Source organism: Kogia breviceps, chromosome 10, assembly GCF_026419965.1.
Source record: "Kogia breviceps isolate mKogBre1 chromosome 10, mKogBre1 haplotype 1, whole genome shotgun sequence".
Lineage (NCBI taxonomy): Eukaryota > Metazoa > Chordata > Mammalia > Artiodactyla > Physeteridae > Kogia > Kogia breviceps.
Window position 1 is genome coordinate 20,972,931 of NC_081319.1, and position 18,652 is coordinate 20,991,582.

Genomic DNA, 18,652 nt, shown 5'->3' on the forward strand with positions numbered 1-18,652 from the left:
GGCTGCCTTTTCTGCTTCACAGTTACAGTATGTTGAGTGATTTGTTAAGTATTAGGACACGACACAAGTGATGTAAACTGGAAAATCTAGGCTGTTATATGGAGACGACCAATTAAAAAACCATGGATGTCAGAGGTCAGAGTAGATGTTTAGCCTCAGCTAGTAAGATGACCCCCTTATATGGCTTGAATCCCATTTCAGAGAGTTCAAAAAAGGGGCCCCAAACTCTGCAGCTTTTCTTTCTTCTCCTCCTGACATGAGGGAGAGGCTTCAGAAATCCTTGGCCAATTTAAGGCTTGACCAATTTAAAGCTGACAATTGCCTGCCAGTCTGCACTGTTCAAAAGATGAGTGATAATGAGGAGTTTCCTAATTACCAGGGTTTCAGGCTTCTCAGATTATAAATCTCCTTGTGAGCTGTAGCTAATTGGTACTGTCAAGGAGAGAAATTTAGAAAGACTTAGATAATAAGCAGATACTGAATTCAGTTAGGATGACTCTTTTCTATTATTTCTGTTCATAGCCCTCTTATATAATAAATCTCCCATCTCTCTGCTCACATGTTGGAAGAAACGGGGGTTTGTCCCTCCTCTTTCTACCTCAGTGGTGCATTGGTAAGAAGGGAAGTTTGTGGAATATTACTCCTACTCGTCACTGGAGGGTTTTAAAAATCTAAACCTGAAATCATTAGATAGCATCTCACTAGATTCGTTTTTAAGGCTCAAGTCCCATGTCTTGTGACAGGAACTTGGATTTCTAAAAATGGAAGACAAAGTTCCAAATCTCATCTTGTTACTTTATAACACACGGGAACAGAAGTGGCTTATGCCACTACTCAGAGACTCAGCTTCCTCATCTGTAAGACAAAGAAAAGAACATCCACTTCACAGAAGTTTCAGTAAGGTAAATTAGATAAACATGTAAGCATAGTGGCTGCCCATAGAAGATAGTTGGTTACTCTTTAAATTAAAAAAGTAGAACTCTTATTACATAGATTTTTTTTAACTACAATTTTCAGGGCTTCCCTGGTGGCGCAGTGGTTGAGAGTCCACCTGCCGAGACAGGGCACACGGGTTCGTGCCCCCGTCCGGGAAGATCCCACATGCCGCGGAGCGGCTGGGCCCGTGAGCCATGGCTGCTGAGCCTGCGCGTCCGGAGCCTGTGCTCCGCAACGGGAGAGGCCACGAGAGTGAGAGGCCCGCGTACCGCCAAAAAAAAAAAAAACCAATTTTCAGGCACTTCTTTTTTCCTATGCCTGATTGCCACTTCAAACCCAAACAAGTAAACTTGAAAAAAACAAGATATTTGAAGAGAATGTTTCATTCAAATTCTTATCACTATCATAAGAAATTAATGTAAAGCTCTCTGAAATGCACCCCTTAGATTTACATGTCAGCAAACATGTAAGTCCAAGTGAGTGTGTGCATGTGTGTGTGTGAGAGACACACACGTACATACACATCATATTATTGATTAGTAGCCCAACCATCCTTCAATAGGATATAATATTGTGAACAAGTAGTGTGCAGGAATAATAATACCACGCACACAATAAAGCTAATTAGAGAATTCTGTATTTCAGATGTCATATATGATCTCAAATATAATATTGTTAAGTGAAAAATAGCAAGTGTGTACGGTTTTCTAGTTTTGATATAAAAAAGAAAAGGGTAGATGGGCACAAATACTTGTATATGCTATTTCTGGAAGGATGTACCCAAAATTAGCATCTCTGAACTCCAGTGGAGAAGCAACTGGTGGACTTTGCTTTGGGTCACGAGCCGGAGGGAAACATTCTTCTGCAGAGTTTGAATTTTAACAGATGCGCGCATATTTTATTGAAAAGAGAAAGAAAGACATGAAGAGTGCTGAGATAATTTGTAATCACCTGCAACAGGAACTCTGATCCTAGCAATTTAGGAGAATCACCTATAGAGCGTATTAAGCATACAGATTCCGGGGCTGCAGCCCAGAGCTTCTGATAGAGAATTGAGGTGTGTGGCAGCAAATGAGGAATTCACATTTAAATGTAATATCCTTTCTTTCTGACAAGCAGACAGGTTTGAAAATCACTGGCCGAGGGCAAAAATCTCTGTGTGCTTTTAAAACTAAGAGATTCAAACTATCTTCAGGTATCAAGGCAGTGTCTGGGGCCTATGGTTGGAACTGGTGGGGGTGGCATTGGCTAGGGGAGAATGGAATGAGGCCAAGGGCAGTGATTAGTAGACAAGGGTGGAGACACACACGTACAAAAGCCCTGCTTTCAACTACTACATATTCTGGGAGATTACCAGAAATTTCTTTTGAGAAAGGGATTCTGCTGCTAAAAATATCCCCAAATTATTGTTCCATCTGAAGGAAATTATTACCATGGCATCACTTCCAAGCAATGGGCCATCCCCAAGTGGAAAAAGAGCCAATCTGTTTTCTTTCTATGCTTATTCTCCAAAATACATGTATGCATAAATATCTGTGCACTTGTATTCACATACACAACATACAATATGTGCACATGTACAGTACCACAAAAAAATAAAATAAAATAAAATAAAATATAAAAACCATTCCTAACTTGTGTAACATATGAAAACGAGTAGTGGGATGGATTTGGCTATCCTATAGTAATTTGTTGACTGTTCCTTTGTCACCCAATTTAAATGACATTTTTTTCCCTTCTTTGGCATTGGACAAACTTATTCATGTCTCTTAGCATCAGAGTTCTCATCTTTAAAATGGAGTGGTTTGGGGCTTCCCTGGTGGCGCAGTGGTTGAGAGCCCGTCTGCGGATGCAGGGGACACGGGTTCGTGCCCCGGTCTGGGAAGATCCCACATGCCGCGGAGTGGCTGGGCCCGTGAGCCATGGCTGCTGAGCCTGTGGGTCCAGAGCCTGTGTTCCGCAATGGGAAAGGCCACAACAGTGAGAGGCCCGCATACCACAAAAAAAATAAATAAATAAATAAAAATAAAATGGAGTGGTTTGTGGGCCCAATAGAACAGAACTACTTGAGAATTATGTTGAAACATCTATGTCTGGTACTCTTCCATCTCCATACACTAATGCATTCACATCTTCTTGGTGTTTTATTAGTCAGGATTCTTTCAAATGCAAATAATAAAAATCCAATTCACACTGGCTTCAACAGTAAAGGATATATCCTTAGCTTATACATAACAAAAAGCTCAGATATAGTTGCATCCAGAGGTTTAGGCAATGTCACTGCGGAGAGATCCCTCTCCATTCCTCCATGCTGTTTTCTACCTCGTTGACCATATTGTCAGACCACTTCTCTTCCAAGGATGGTATGTGGCAGCTCCAGGCTTACATCATCCCAAGTTTATGGTCAGTCGAAAAGGAGCATATCTCTTTTTCAGGTGCTCAAGCAAAACATCAGAATTAGCTTAGATTGAACCAGATTGGCTTGGCTTAGGGTAAATATCCATCTTTGAATATATCGCATGGTTGCATGAATGTGATTTTCTGCTGATTGGGTCTTTGTCACACATCTACTCCTGCAGCAGAGGGTAAAGGGGAGGTGAAAGCCATGCCATTCAAAGATATGAACTAAGGGACTTCCCCAGTGGTCCAGTGGTTAAGAATCCATCCTGCAATGCAGGGGATGCCAGTTCGATCCCTGGTCAGGGAACTAAGATCCCACAGGCTGCAGGGCAACTAAGGCCACACGCCACAAGAAGAGAGAAGCCTGCATACCTCAATGAAATATCCCACGTGCTGCAACTAAGGCTTGATGCAGCCGAAAATAAATAAATAAATATATTTTTTAAAAGAAACCAAAAAAATTACATTATTTAAAAAAAAAAGATATGAACTAAGAGTGGGAGAAAGATGCTCCTCCAAAACAAAATCGCCATGCTGTTATCTGATTTTAAAAAGAATGGATTTGGGCAAAAAAACTCACAAATGTAAACTTCAGAGTTCTTACTCAGAGAATCTGATATCATTGAGAGTCTGGCCTAATTTCTGGCCAACTCCATGGCAATGGAATGAGAGATATTTACATAACTGATGATTTTGTTCTTGCAGTTGTTGATTTTATTGAATGTTTTACAATGTTTCAAAGAACTGTGTCTTTTCAGTCTTTATGTTGTTTGTCTCTCCAGAGAGAAATGACTTCAGAGAATTTGATCTCTAAGGTTTCATCTCTCCCAAGAGGCCTAATGTGGATAGCACTCTCCTTTCTTGTACCATTTCTTTATTCTCAACAAATTCCTTCCTTCCAATGATTCTACTAGACGCTGAAATCCCAACCACAGAAAGTTTAAGCTTTCTTATCAACCACCAGGCATTCAGTGGGCATACCTCAGAATTGTCTTATACACTGCTTTTAGTAAAGACACAGATCATTCAAGACAGCCTAATCTTTTTCTTCAGAGATTTCACTAGTGACAGTCCAGGAGCAGTGTCTGAGTTTTAATAAAGACATAAAAATATACTCCATAAACTATAACTATTCATTGTAGTAGGGTTGACTTGCCCTTTTATGGCCATTAAAATGTACCCTACCTTTGTTCTTTTCCTGTCATTCCAACTGGTCTGGTTCTTCTTCTCTTATCCTCTCATTCCTGCTTTCTATCTCTCTGTGAATCATTTTCTTTCTTCTAATCCCTACTTGTCTTCTCCAGGCTCAGAGCTCTTTTCTTTCTATACCTACTCCTTTATTTATTTCATTTGTTCTCACATTTCAATGATCACTTTATCCTTACTAGTACCAGCTACTGTTTGTTGAGTGTCTTCTGTATATTTGCTCCTCTCAATGGCTCTGAGAGGTAGCTGGCATTACTTACATCTTACAGTAAGGATCAGTGACTTACTAAAGGTCACACAGATAGTAACTGGAGAGCTCGAGTTCAAGACTGGTCTATCTGACTTCAGAGTCCACTCCCTTTCCACTACACTTCACTATATTAGTTGTCTTGTTCTATTATTCAGCCCAGATCTCTTGAGCATCTGCTGTGAACACAAAAGACCCAGTCCCTGTCTTCAAAGAGCTCACAGTCTAGCAAGGGAGATAAGCAGTCAATTTAATTACAATATCACTGCTATGACAGAAGCATGCATACTTTGCAAAATTACATCTACATCCCAGACCTCTTGCCTGAGTTCCATGCCCATATCACCAAGCACCTGTTGAACATTTTCATTTGGATGTTGTTTTTATTATTTATTGCTGCCTAACAAAAATCCAAAGCGTACTGGCTTAAAAGAACAATGATGTATTATTTCTCATCAATTTTCAGATGGACTGAGCTCAGCTGAGTAGTTCTTCTGCTGCAGTTACTTCCCTGCCTACACTCAGCTAGTAGCTTGCTGCGGCTGGAACATGCAAGATGTACTCTCAATAGCCCTGTATCTCTCTGCCCGCGTCCTCTCAACATTCTGTGGTTTAGCCTGAGCTTCCTTATATCATGGTGGCTGGTTCTAAGAGGACAAGACTCAATGCACAGACACCCATGAGGCCTCTTCCTGCACTATGTTAATGTCTCATCAGCCAAATAAGTCACATGGCCAAGCACAGAGTCAATGTGGGAGGGAACTATACAACAGCATGACGACTAGAACCATAGATCACTAGGGACCACCACAGAGACGGTCCACCATAGGGGTCCATTTTTCACCTCCATATCTTAAACTGAAATCACCATGTGCCTTCAAAACAAACTCACATTGCAATTTGTACTTCTGGTATCACCATTCTCAAAATTTAGGAGTTGTTGTTGACTCCAAAATCTATGCTAACTACATCTAATTCTTTTCCACTTTTTTCTGTAAAATATCTCACTTTCTTTTTCATATACACCACCACTACTTATTTTGTTCAGGACAGTCTACTAACTTAGGGGCTTCCAGCTGTGTGCTGGGACTCACTACCATGCTACGAAAAGGTTATAAGGTATGAGGATAGGGTGATCATCATTTGAAGATCTTGGGGTGAACGCCTAGGGCAGCTGGTCTCTGGACTGGTCACTCCCGACCAGGAGCTGTATTGTCTAATTGCCACAGTGAGCAATACATTCATCTGTTTTCATATGTGCCATAAAATGAAAATTTTGGAAAACACTGTTGTCATTGAATCTTCTGCCTTCTACCCATCGTTCTTACCATCACCCAGTTAATCTTTTTTACCATCACAAAGCTAATGGTTTCCCACTTAGGAAACCACTTCATATTTTACTCTTCTCTCAATATCGTAAGTTGCCCATTGCACACAGTCCAAAAATTCCCGCCATCTGACTTAAACCTGCTTTTCAGTTTTCCGGCTAGTCCTCTCCAAAAAATACATTTCTGCCTAACTGATCTGCTTAGCTTCTCCCAAGAATGTCTTGTTACTTTCTGCCTCCTTGTTTCAGGGCAAGTCTACCCTCTCAGAAAACTTCCAGACCTCAACTATTCTTCGAATCCATGTCAAGTTCCTCATCCTCCATGAAGGCTACCAGATTATCCTGGCCCACAGTTATGTCTCTGTTGCCTCTCACCTCCAAGAAGACACTGTGTATAATTCTACCCTGTCCAGTAGGGTAGATGCTAGCCTCATGTGCCTATTTACATTTATATAAAACTAAAATTCAGTTTCTCATTCACACTGGCCACATTTCTAGTGCTCAGTAACCACAGTGACTAGTGGCCACCATATTGGACAGCACAGACATAGAGCATTTCCATCACTGCAGAAAATTCTTTTGGAAAGCTAAGTCTATGCCAGTTATTTGGCATTTAATCACTATTTCTGACTTTGGGTTGGCTTTTCCATAGCCAATTTCCAACTCTCTTACTGCTTTGTTGCCTATTACAGATCCTGAAAAACTCAGATACTTCTGTTTCCAGACCCCCTTGCAAGTAAGCCTATCCAGATCTGGCCAATGCAGTATAAGAGTATGCTGGTTGGGAGGCCTAAAGTTCTTTTGTATGATCAAAGAGAGAAGTCTTCAAGGAGATCTCTCATTGGATGCAGCATTCACTGCCTTTGGACACAGCCATGTGCAGATTCTAAACGTGTAGCAGGTGTCTCATGATCCTGAGGAAGAAACCAGGACTATCTCAGAAATTCCTATCCCTGAAATGGTTAAATCACTCAATCAATCCTAAGACTACTAACCCCCAAAAATCTTGGTATGTAGTCAATTACATTATTTTACTGTTTAAGCCTCTAGTAGTTATAATACTAGTCATGAGTCTTAATTCTTAGGCACTAACTGCATCCTAAGTAAACGTGCCTATATTTAGGCCCTGCCTCTTCAATGACATTGAAAATACATTAAGACAAAAACATGTTTATAACGTCTCTCCAACTCATCCACAGCACGTAGTAGGTAGTAAACTCAGGGAAACTGAATGATTTCTTCCTTCTCCTGGGCTGGACCATGGGCTTACAAATTTCTCTTCTGAAACTCTCTAATCTTAGCCCATCTTAGCCCATGTGAAAAACTGTGTCATTTTAACAACAGCAACACTTCAATTTATATTTGTACCTGAAAGTTACACTAGAAAGGTGAGAAAGGAAGAAATATAGTTCTTCATTTTTACCTCCAAGATACACCCAAGACACATCAACTTTAAAAAATTAATCTGATAGCATGATGTCAGCAACAATTTAAAAGGAAGCTTTTGAATCTCATTGAAAGCTTTGCCAGGTAATCTAGTCACACATAACTTCAAGAATCATTTGCAGTGTATGGTGTATGTAGTGTGATGTGTGTGTGTGTGTATGTGTGTGTGTGTGAGAGAGAGAGAGAGAAAGAGTTTTGCATGTGTTCACCTCAGTGGCTTATTATCAAAGACATGTGAACTAAAATAGGATATTATTGAGTCCACTTTATCTGTTTCTTTAAGCCTTTTGTTTTCTAACCCATGTTAAAGTTCTAGGTCTTGACCCAATAGGAATTCTCGTTTCAATCATTCATTTAACATCCATCACTGAGTACCCAACAGACACCAAAGATCCAAAACTGAAAAAGACACAAACCCTGGTTCATTAACATTTTTATAGTGCTTCCACTTAGAAATGTATCTCCTTTATGGATTCTTCAACCCCAGGAGGAGGGATCCTTCATGCCATCAGGTATGGAGCTAGCTCTACAGCCAGCTCTAAGGCTGGAAGTGACTGGACAACAAGGCTGCCAGAGTGCGTCCCAGAACTGAGACTGAGCTTGATTTTCCAAGCCCTGGTTTTTCCTCCCTTCCATGCTGGGAGTCATTATGGGAAAAGGTTCTAGGACACTGGCTTTGGTGTCAGAGTCAAATTCCTACATCTGCCTTGTGCTAAGCGTGATGATGCATTACACGACCGCTCTAGGCCTCCATTTCTTTCTCTACAAAATGGAGATCATAATAGTACCTATCCCAGAGTTAGTGGGATTATATAGGTATAGTCTTTTTGATTAGCATGTATCAAGTGCTCAGTAAACGCTAGGTTGTATAGCAAACCATTTAAAATCATCAGTTAACGTGAACCAAATGTGTGGTGCAATGAGCAAAAATGTCTGGAGGTGATCGTGCGTATTCACTCCAGATCAAGTGGACAACAGGCTAGCTGGCATCACATCAGAGGTGCGCCTGTCTTCTACAAGGAGGGGCTGCACTCAAGCTCAGCTTCCCATGGAACCAGGGGCTCCCTTTCCCTTCTGGGAAAGGTTGCAACATCGTATAGGTTCCAAGGTCTCCAGGGGCTGGGCACCTGGTATTGCCAGAAAACTCCTTCTGAAGAGCTGATCCCCAAATTGAGGCCACCTAGTACCAAGACACCTGCGACTTCTAACCCACTCCCCCCACACCACCACAGGAGAGAATGCAGTGGAATACCCTGATCTGGTGTGGACTTCTGTGCAATAAGAGAATGGGGACTCAGGCCTTCTCTTCTCTTGCTGATATTGACCTGTGTTAAGTTTCTCCTTTCTCCAACAAAGGCTATTCCTTAAACCATAGAGTTTGTCTTGAACTCCAGTGCACAACAGGTGGAGGCTCAGAGGGGACCCAGCTTGTCTAATAAGTAGGTACAAGATAGATGCTAACTGACTGGATGGTAGCTATTCTCTAGAGTCTAGTATATCTGCAGGAAAAGAACCAAATAAGCTTTGAGAGAAAGAACATCCAGAGAAGCTGAGCATACCCTAAATGTAACATAATTTGAGCCCTAAATTCCCCTTTTCTCATTCCGTGCATATATTCCCTTTCATACACAATACTTGTATTTGTGATTTTGTATTCTTTTGCTTAAAGGAGTACCCCCAGTTGTACAAGTTTCAGGGCCCCCAGACCTTGGCTGTGATTGATCCGCAATGGTGTTTCGCAGCAAGAGGAAAGAGAGTAGCTGCACACATGTCACAAATGTAGCACCCTGTTACACCCAACCTCTTTGCTTCACATATGAAGAAACTGAGAATCAGAGAGGAGACTTGATCTTTTTCAGCCCCACGATCGGGGATGAAAATGGGAACTTTAATCTCCCATCCTCATGCTTGTATTAGCAACAGTAATGAAGTAACACATCCAGCCTTTCTTCCCTCCTCCCCAAGAAACAGGTAACATTTCTGAAGCACTTTTGGGGAATGGGTAAGTGTGAGGGCTCTGGAGCCAGACAGAGCTCAAAGTTCAAGTTCATCACTTGCTAGCAAAGTAGGTAATCTCTCTGCACCTTAGTTTCTTCAGCTGTAAGAATGGAGCTGGTAATAATAATACATTCAACCACTACAAAGATTCAATGAATTAACTCATGAAAGCATTGAGAAAGTTGGCCAGCACACAGAAAGCGCTCAACAAATGTTGGAAGAAGGAACAGAGCAGCATGATTCTTTTTTTAACATCTTTATTGGAGTATAATTGCTTTACAATGTTGTATTAGTTTCTGCCCTATAACAGACAAAATCAGCTATATGTATACATATGTCCCCATATCCCCTCCCTCTCGCGTCTCCTTCCCACCCTCCCAATCCCACCCCTCTCGGGGGTCACAGAGCACCAAACAGCATGATTCTTGACTCTCTTTTTTCTTCTGGTTCTGGATCAACGTGCACTTGGGATGAAATGAGTGTTTTACGCTCTGCTCCTACTACCAGATAGTAGGGATGTAAGAGTTGACCCTAGGACTTCCTTCAAGAATCAGGTTCAGAAGTTCATCTTTCTTTCTCTGTTCCAGGAAGAGGGTAAAGTAGTAATTCCATGAATACAAATTCTTGCTTGGGTGATGTGCATGAAGGTCTACATTTAGGCAGAATACTTATGAGGTCCAGAAGTGGCTGCAGATCAGGCTACTTTCTTCAACTGACTTTTACCACCACCACCACCACCAACAACAAATCTGTACTTAGATCTACTTCTTTCTCATGTGGGTCCATCTTTTCCTTGCTTATGAACTGGAGAGGCAGGTAGGAAGGTAGTGCTATTCATTGGTCTCCTTCAAATACCAATGAAGTCAAGTCAACTCTGTAATTCAGGACAAACCAACTCCAAATGTAGCATTCTCTTAATGGTTGAAGTCAGAGATCTTCTGTTTCCCTGCCATGTTGCAGGGCAGAGGAATCACTGCTGTGACCAGAGGTCCAGGTACAGCCTCCCTGGTGCCCCCCTAGAGCCATTCCCTTCTCAGGTCTTGCCAGTCCCAGACTCCCTACCCAGGGCATGGCCAGCCAGTGGGCATGGGTTCTCGCGGTACTGTTCGAACACAGAGACCTCTGGCCTTTTCCTAATGTTGAAAATACTATTCCTTCTCTCTTTCCACTTTTTTAATACTCCTAGCACCTAGCATCATCAATTAGTCATAACCTAACTGTTTTCCCCTGCTGTGTCTGGCTGCTTTTACTCCCCATGTGATTTTATCACACACTTTTTGCTTCTGTCCCAATTGAACCTTCTTCTTCTTTCCCAGAGCATGAATTCGGCAGTTAGACAGTCTAAGTTAAAATCTGAGATCTATCCCTTACTGACAGTGTGACATAGGCAAGTTACTTAACCTCTCTGTGCCTCAGTACCCCTATCTATAAAGATAACAATAGTACCCACCTAATAGGGTGCTTGTAAGGATAGTAAGTTAACATATATGAAGTGCTGGGAACACCCTGGTATGTAACCAGTTGCTGATTATCATCACTCAGCCTTCACAAAAACCTCAAGAGGTAAGATTATAATACTAATTTTATCGACTGGGGTGAGGCTACACGGCTACTCTGAGAATTGTGTAGACATTGATTTCATTTATATTAGGTAACATATTCCCATTGGGGTTTTTAAAAAGGGGACTTAGGCAATATCCAAGTTTATTTTTAAAGCTGCAGCAAATTATTCTCTAAGTATAATTAAGCCCTTTTGAGAGTCCAGTAGGAAATGATTATTCACTACTAAATGGTAATTTTTGTAATTCAAGATAATTTTTAAAAAAATCTCCCTCTGACTGATCCTCAAGGAGAGACAGCTTTTTCAAACAGTTGGGAGATATTCTATAAATCGCAAGTAACATTATTCCTGTAATTCATTATTTATTTACACATAGGCAGGTGCTAACTCAACTGGCAGGAGACGGGTTGTTACTTCATTAATGTCTCATTATTAATCTCATTACTTCCAATACCTCTATTTTGGTGACAGGTGCCCAGATCTTCTGGGACAGCTCTAATTTTAAACATCCTATTGTGTTCCCCCTCAAATCATCAAAATCTCTCTCAAGGAAGTGCCATTATTAGAGCATGTCAAGTCATCTCCCAGATTGACAGTGGCATACACAAGTAGAATTGTCTTTTCATAGTGTGTGTGCATGTATTTCAACTTGGAAAAAATATCGTCCCCAAGCCCCATAGCTTTTGTTTTCCCCATAGATTATTGAGGCAGTAAATTTGAAAGCACAACCATGAAAAATGTCCCAGTGTTAGGAGAGTCTGGATTATGGAAGCTGAGGGTCTACGGTGAGGCCCTCCCTTTGCCACTTAGGTGTGGGACCAAAGGCAAACTGCTTAATTCAAGTTTTCTACTTGGAAAATAAATGTCTGTAGGACCCTGTCACTTGCCCTTCTTCTACTTTAAAGCTAAATGTGTAGGTTCATCTATAAACTGGTAACAGAAAGCAAACACAAAAGCAAAATGCTGTCTTTTCATCTTGGGCTGAGTCAGGAGTTCTTAGTTAAGATAGAGCTGATACTTATCTGGTATGCACTGGTAAATAACAGCTGTCTTCCTTTCTGGTTAGGCCAGCAGCGATTCTGTCTGCTCATTCTCACCCTGCACCGAATTTTATATATTTTGGCAACATCCCTTTCCTCCTCCTCCCCTCCCTAATTAAGAGAGTTAAGGTGTATGTGACCTCTGGGGTCAGAAAGACCTGGGTCTGAATCCTGACTCTGCCTCCCACCAGCTCTGTGATCTCAGACAAGTTACTTAAGCTCTACTGCCTCAGCTTCTCTAAAGCGGGAACAACAGTAGGCACTACTTGATATTAAATGAGCACCAAGCTCAGGGTCTGGCATAATGTACACACCCAATACATGTTTGCTATTATCATTAAAGTAAAAAAAAAAACCCTGAAAGTCTTCAGCTATGAAATGGTAATTAAAAACCTGTCCAATAGGAGGATTAAAGGAGAATCTGACAATTGTGGAGAAAACCTACAATTATAAAAAGGAAAATAATACCAAAAAGAAGACGAAGAAATGTAACCAAAATTTAAAGTTTGCCTCATCAGTAGATAATATTTAGTTCAGCATATCAAGGTAATTAGAGAATATCCGTTTAACTAAATACATTGTAATAGATCTATATGGGGAGGGTGAGTGAGGGGAAGGAAAATTTTAAGAGAGTAAAGTTCACATGTACTATAAGAGGCAGCCATTAAATATCAAATTGATTAATCAAGTAAAAGCAGCAGGGCTTCCCTGGTGGTGCAGTGGTTAAGAATCCGCCTGCCAATGCAGGGGACACAGGTTCAAGCCCTGGTCCGGGGAGATCCCACGTGCCACGGAGCAACTAAGCCCGTGTGCCACAACTACTGAGCCTGCGCTCTAGAGCCCGCGAGCCACAACTACTGAAGCCCACATGCCTACAGCCCGTGCTCCACAACAAAAAGAAGCCACTGCAATGAGACGCCTGTGCACCGCAATGAAGAGTAGCTCCCACTCACTAAAACTAGAGAAAGCCTGTGAGCAGCAGCAACGACGACCCAACACAGCCAAAAGTAAATAAATAAAATAAATAATTTTTTTTAAAAAAGAAAAAGCAGCAAGAGCAAGTCATTTAGAAATGTGGATGGATACATGGAAAGAAACAGCAGGAAGTGTTGCACATGGCTGGGGAGCTGGACACGGGCCAGGAAGCTACTACTTTTTTCATCATAAGCCTTATAGCACTATATTAGTTAGGGTTGTACTAGGCTGCAAGTAACACCAACAGCAACAAAATGTATGCAACTAACAACTACTTAAATATAAGAAAGTCTATTTCTCACTCAGATGAAATTCCATAGGGGTGTAGTCAGTTCTGGTGTGGGAGCTCCATTCCATGAATAAAACTCAGGAGGACAAAACTCCCAGCTCACAACCCCTAGGAAGTAGCCTTTGCAATCCAAAGCCACCTTCCTCCCAACAAGGTGGGGAAGGGATGAAGAAGAAAGCAAGTCAGGCTAGGACTAGCAGTCTTTTCAGGAAGTCTCCTTGAAGCCACACAACACTCCTGCTTGCATCCTATTGGCCAGAACGTATCCCATGCCCACATTTGGCTGCAAAGGGAGCTTAAAGTACAGTGTTTATTTGGGACAGACACATGCCTGGCTATAGATTTCTTGCTGTGGAAGAAAAGGAGATTGGATATGGAATACAACTAGTTGTTCCCATAGCACTTATTGATTACTTTAAATTTCTGAAAGTTTAATCAAAATAAAATCTAAAAGCAAACCAAATACAACACCGTGTGTTATGAGGTAGTTAAGAGTTCAAGCTCTAGAATGAGAGGGCTGGGGATTGAATCCTGTATCCTGCACTTAGCACTACATTTCCTTATCTGAGTTAACAATTAAAGGAGGAGATCCTAAAAAGTACTTATAATAGTTGCTGGCATATGATAAATATTCATTTAGTGTTTGTTTGTTTGTTGATGTCGTAAACATTCTACAATTATGAAAATAAACAAATACCTAAGCCTCGGATATCTGAGGAAAACCAATAAATGGAAGAGCCAAGATAAACAAATAGAACAAATGAATCTCCAAGAGAATCATTCGGGGAACAGTTGAGATTAGCAAATTTCAGTAAATAACCTTAATAATATTCAAGAAAATACTGAATGCATAAAAAAACAAATAAATGCATAAAAAGGGGCAACAAGACAGTATGAGATACAACAAATACAACTAAGGTACAGCCTCAGATTCTCCAGGCTTCCCCAGTTTCACAGACGCACAGCGGCATTCTGGGCCTCAGCCCACCTAACATTGTAACGACTGCCAGGCAATTACATCATGTGAGGCCAACCAGTTACACCCCATAGTTTCTGGCTTCTCTCACCATTTCTGGAAATGGTGTGTGTTCTGGCTTCCCCAAGAAGGGATGGATGATATAACTAGCATTGGAGGTGAATCAATTCCAGGGGGGCAAACTTTGACCAGTGAGTGATAAGAGATAGGAGGAAGGTGGACCACAAATATATGAACAATAAGCATGCAATAAATGAGTTCATGAATCTTCTCTTCTTCTGAGTATGAAAAAGTTAGCAAACATGTTTTAAAGTTTATATATTAAAAATGGAAACTTACATGTACTATTAATCAAAGCCCCAAAATTAATCAGTAGGAAAAAAACCTGAAAAGGTCGAGTTAACAAAAATTGGGAGTTTGTTGGGTAATAACAAGCTAGTAAGGAGAAAACAGCTATGCTGTGAAGAACTAACAGCATAAACACAATATGGAAGTTTAATGGTAAATGCCAGAGGAAAAAACCCCAAATATGATTTTGGCAATTCTTTCTAGGTAGTAAGACCAGGAGAGACATAACTTTTCATAATATTATTCTATAGTGTTTAATAAAAACTTATAATACTCAGATACTATGTTTATATAGCTTCAGACATAGATAATTACTATTTTAATTATTAAAGACTACATAAGACTCTTACATTGGTTGACATGGCAGGGAGAGGTTTTGTCTTAGTTCTGTTACATTTTATATACCTCTGGTTGTTTGCATATTGATTTTGATCATGTATGACATTTACGAAAAAAGTTACTTTGGGAGGGAAATTGATACAACAATATAGACAATGCCCAGCATGGAGTGAACAAATAGGTAAGGATTAAATGACATGATGTATGTAAAGCATTTAGTACAGTGCTTGGCACCACTCAGTAAACATGGTTATTACTATTATCTTGATATTGCTGACCTCTGAGTTTCTAGCTTTCAATTCACTGAATTGCATCCCACATGAAACTTTCCATAAACAAATCTAAAGATTCCTTCCTTCTATCAACTCAGGGCCCAAAGATTTTCCAAAGACTTTATGGCAAATCCTGGTTCCCACCTTCACTTGTGATGTGATTCAGAGCCTCAGCATCCCCGTCTGAGAAATGGGGACAAGAAGATGAAGCTCAGAGACTGTAAATGCCACAATGCAACTAGTACATGGCACAGAGTAAAGTCTCAATATGTGAAAGCTACTGTTGTTGCTGTTGTTACTAAGAGCCAAATCCAGCTAACATCTTGACTACATAAGAAATACCTTCACAAGCACTCAGGTCGAAGACAGATTCCTTGAGACTCTCGTCTGTAACAGGGAAGCACAAGGCCTTCATCGTCCAAATTCCCCAAGGCTGCCATCATCACTAGGATCTGCTGCCTCCCTGTGGAGTTTCATAGACACAGTCAATAAACGGGTGAAGCTTCAGGGCCAGGATTTCATCACCACGCCAATCAGAAAGTTTCCTTGGGGTCTTAACTGTTTTGTTCGTGGATTATTCACCTTCTCAATGAGTCCTATGCAGCCTCCTCTGTTTAAAACAGCAGCTCACACCCCCCGCTCCTACTCTTTCACGCTGTTCTAGTGTTTCCCTTTTTCGTTGCCTTTATCACTTTCCAATATATTACCTAATTTATTTATTCTTATGCATGTTATTTATTTTCTGTACTTCCCTTTTACTGCACAAGAGCAGAGGTTTTGGGGGTTTGTTTGGTTGGTTGGTCTAATTTGATTCCAAGTGCCTAAAAGAGTGCCTGATGCACAGAGAGAACTCAGTAAGTATTTCTTGATTGAATGAATGAATGAATGCTTTCTCCTGGCCCATAACATGAAATGCCTGGGAACCTTGAAGCTATTAACGGTTTTGGCTGCAATGAACATATGTGCATGGAGAGCCACAGTCCCCGGTGCCAGATGTAGCTTTTATTCTAATACAATTCATACTCTATAATGATCAGCAACAGAAATGCAGTGACACATATGCAACTCCAGTTTGTACTCTCCCAAGTAGACTCTGCTGTGTGTGTGTGTGTGTGTGTGTGTCCCACACAGGATTTTGAAGATGAACATAATGTGAAAGGAAGAACTAATTTCTTCTCTGGTAATTAGAGGATAAAAAGAGGGAATTTCATAAATCTTCAAGACTTTTGTCTTATACTTTTATCCAATGAGAAAAACATTTGAAACTGGGTTTTAAAAAGCACAATCCAAAAAGGGAGGGGCAGATCTGAGTGAGATGTGTGTCCCCTTCTAGTCTAACATAAGCCCAGTCCAGGATGTCTATAGTGTAAGGCTGCAAAGGCAGGGCTGGGTTGAAATCTCACCTTTGAGACCTCAGACAATTTACTTTCACTCTCCTAAACTTCAGCAACCTCATCCATCAAATGGGCATCACCATTTAATCACCGAGACTACGTGAGATAACGAATGTACAGGTCAACTACTGGTAAAACCCAAACCCCAAAACACAGCTGAGTCACTTTCCCTTATAAAAAAAAAAGGCGGGGGCTTCCCTGGTGGCGCAGTGGTTGAGGGTCCGCCTGCCGATGCAGGGCACGCGGGTTCGTGCCCCGGTCCGGGAAGATCCCACATGCCGCGGAAGGGCTGGGCCCGTGAGCCATGGCCGCTGAGCCTGCGCGTCCGGAGCCTGTGCTCCGTAACGGGAGAGGCCACAGCGGTGAGAGGCCCGCGTACCGCAAAAAAAAAAAAAAAAAAAAAAAAAACCAAAACCTGGCTAAATCTATCTTCCCATCTTCACTGTGAAATCCAGGGGTCCCTGGGTTGTTTTCAAGTGGGAGGAGGTTACTTTTCTGCTAGTCGCTTCTTACTCTGGGGTTCCCTGTGTCCTCTGAACTGTGACTGCTCCTTGGCTTCTGCTTTCCTTTCTCTGCCCTGTGTTGAAGGAAATGTGGACTATTTCTTTAACCATCCCCAGCAAGAGTTAATTAGCACAAGGCAATTGTGTGGCCCATGCCCAGTAGCACAGGTGACGTACGTCCCAGCAAAATACACTTGTCTAGTAAACTTAGGTGCTCTTAAAGTTTTATTAAACATCCCCCATGGAAGTCTGTCACTGAATGTGTTTTGCTGGGGATACCACATGCCCCCACCACACTTCCAGGCCTCACCTGCTTGTTCTCTCTCCCAGTCGCCTATAACCTCTTCCTGAACGTTTGTGTTTTTAGCTTTTCGTGACTCCACCTTAAACTGAGCCTACGGCTGCATATCCAAAATTCTATAAAGGGTTCTCTGCTCTCCAAGAGGCCATCTACTGGAGGACCTTTAACCTCCCACATAGCAAAGCATCACAGAACCTGGGACATACATCCTCCGCTCTTTAACATGATTACAAAGACCTCAGGTGCGCCTCACCATCCTCTCTGCTCTCAGTATGAGGAAAAAGGTAGACACACGTATCCCCATACTGATACAACTGAGGCTAGTGCCATGAGAAGAAAAGTTGTTTGTAGTTATACCTTTTTCCCTCTGTACCTTACCTAGCACACAGTAAGCGCTCAGTAAACGGAGCCCATGTGATGATGCTTTCCTTGGGGTGAGATATTTGCAGCTCGGAGAGCAGAAAGCAAAGCCTAAGACAGAGAAATCAGATGCCGTCTTAGTTGGGTTTTCCCAAAGCAGGACCTGAGACAAGGACTTGGATGTTGGCGGTTTATGTGGGAGCCAGGAAGTAGGGAGAAGCAGGGAGAGGGGGTGAGACGGGAAAGGGAGAAAAGCTGGTAACGGGCGTGGAATAAGTGGGTGAGCACTCGAGGCCAAGGGAGAACCTTGGAGGAACCGGGACAGAGAGGCCAGGGGCCATTTGTCCATTGACTCCTCACCTTCACTGATTGGAGTTTGCCTCTGGGGCATATTAACCCACCCTTCACACTGCACTTACAGGTTTGTCTTGCTGAAGTGGAGTCACTGCCATGGTATTGGAGAAAGTCTTAAGACACACGGAGAGCAGGACCATTCCCACACTTAAATTGGGAGCTCCTGTCTGCCCCAGACGCAGCTGAACACAGAGGTGGCCACAGGGAAGGGAGCAGGCTGAGAACAGCATCCGTGCTGCGGTAAAGGCAAAAGCGTTGGATCTCAGTCCTGACGTGGATAGTAAATATTGTTTGACTAAGAACTTAAGTCTTCTGTGCCTTTAACCATTTCTTTCCTATTATAGGAAAGGGGAAAGAACGACTTTCATTGTGAGCACATA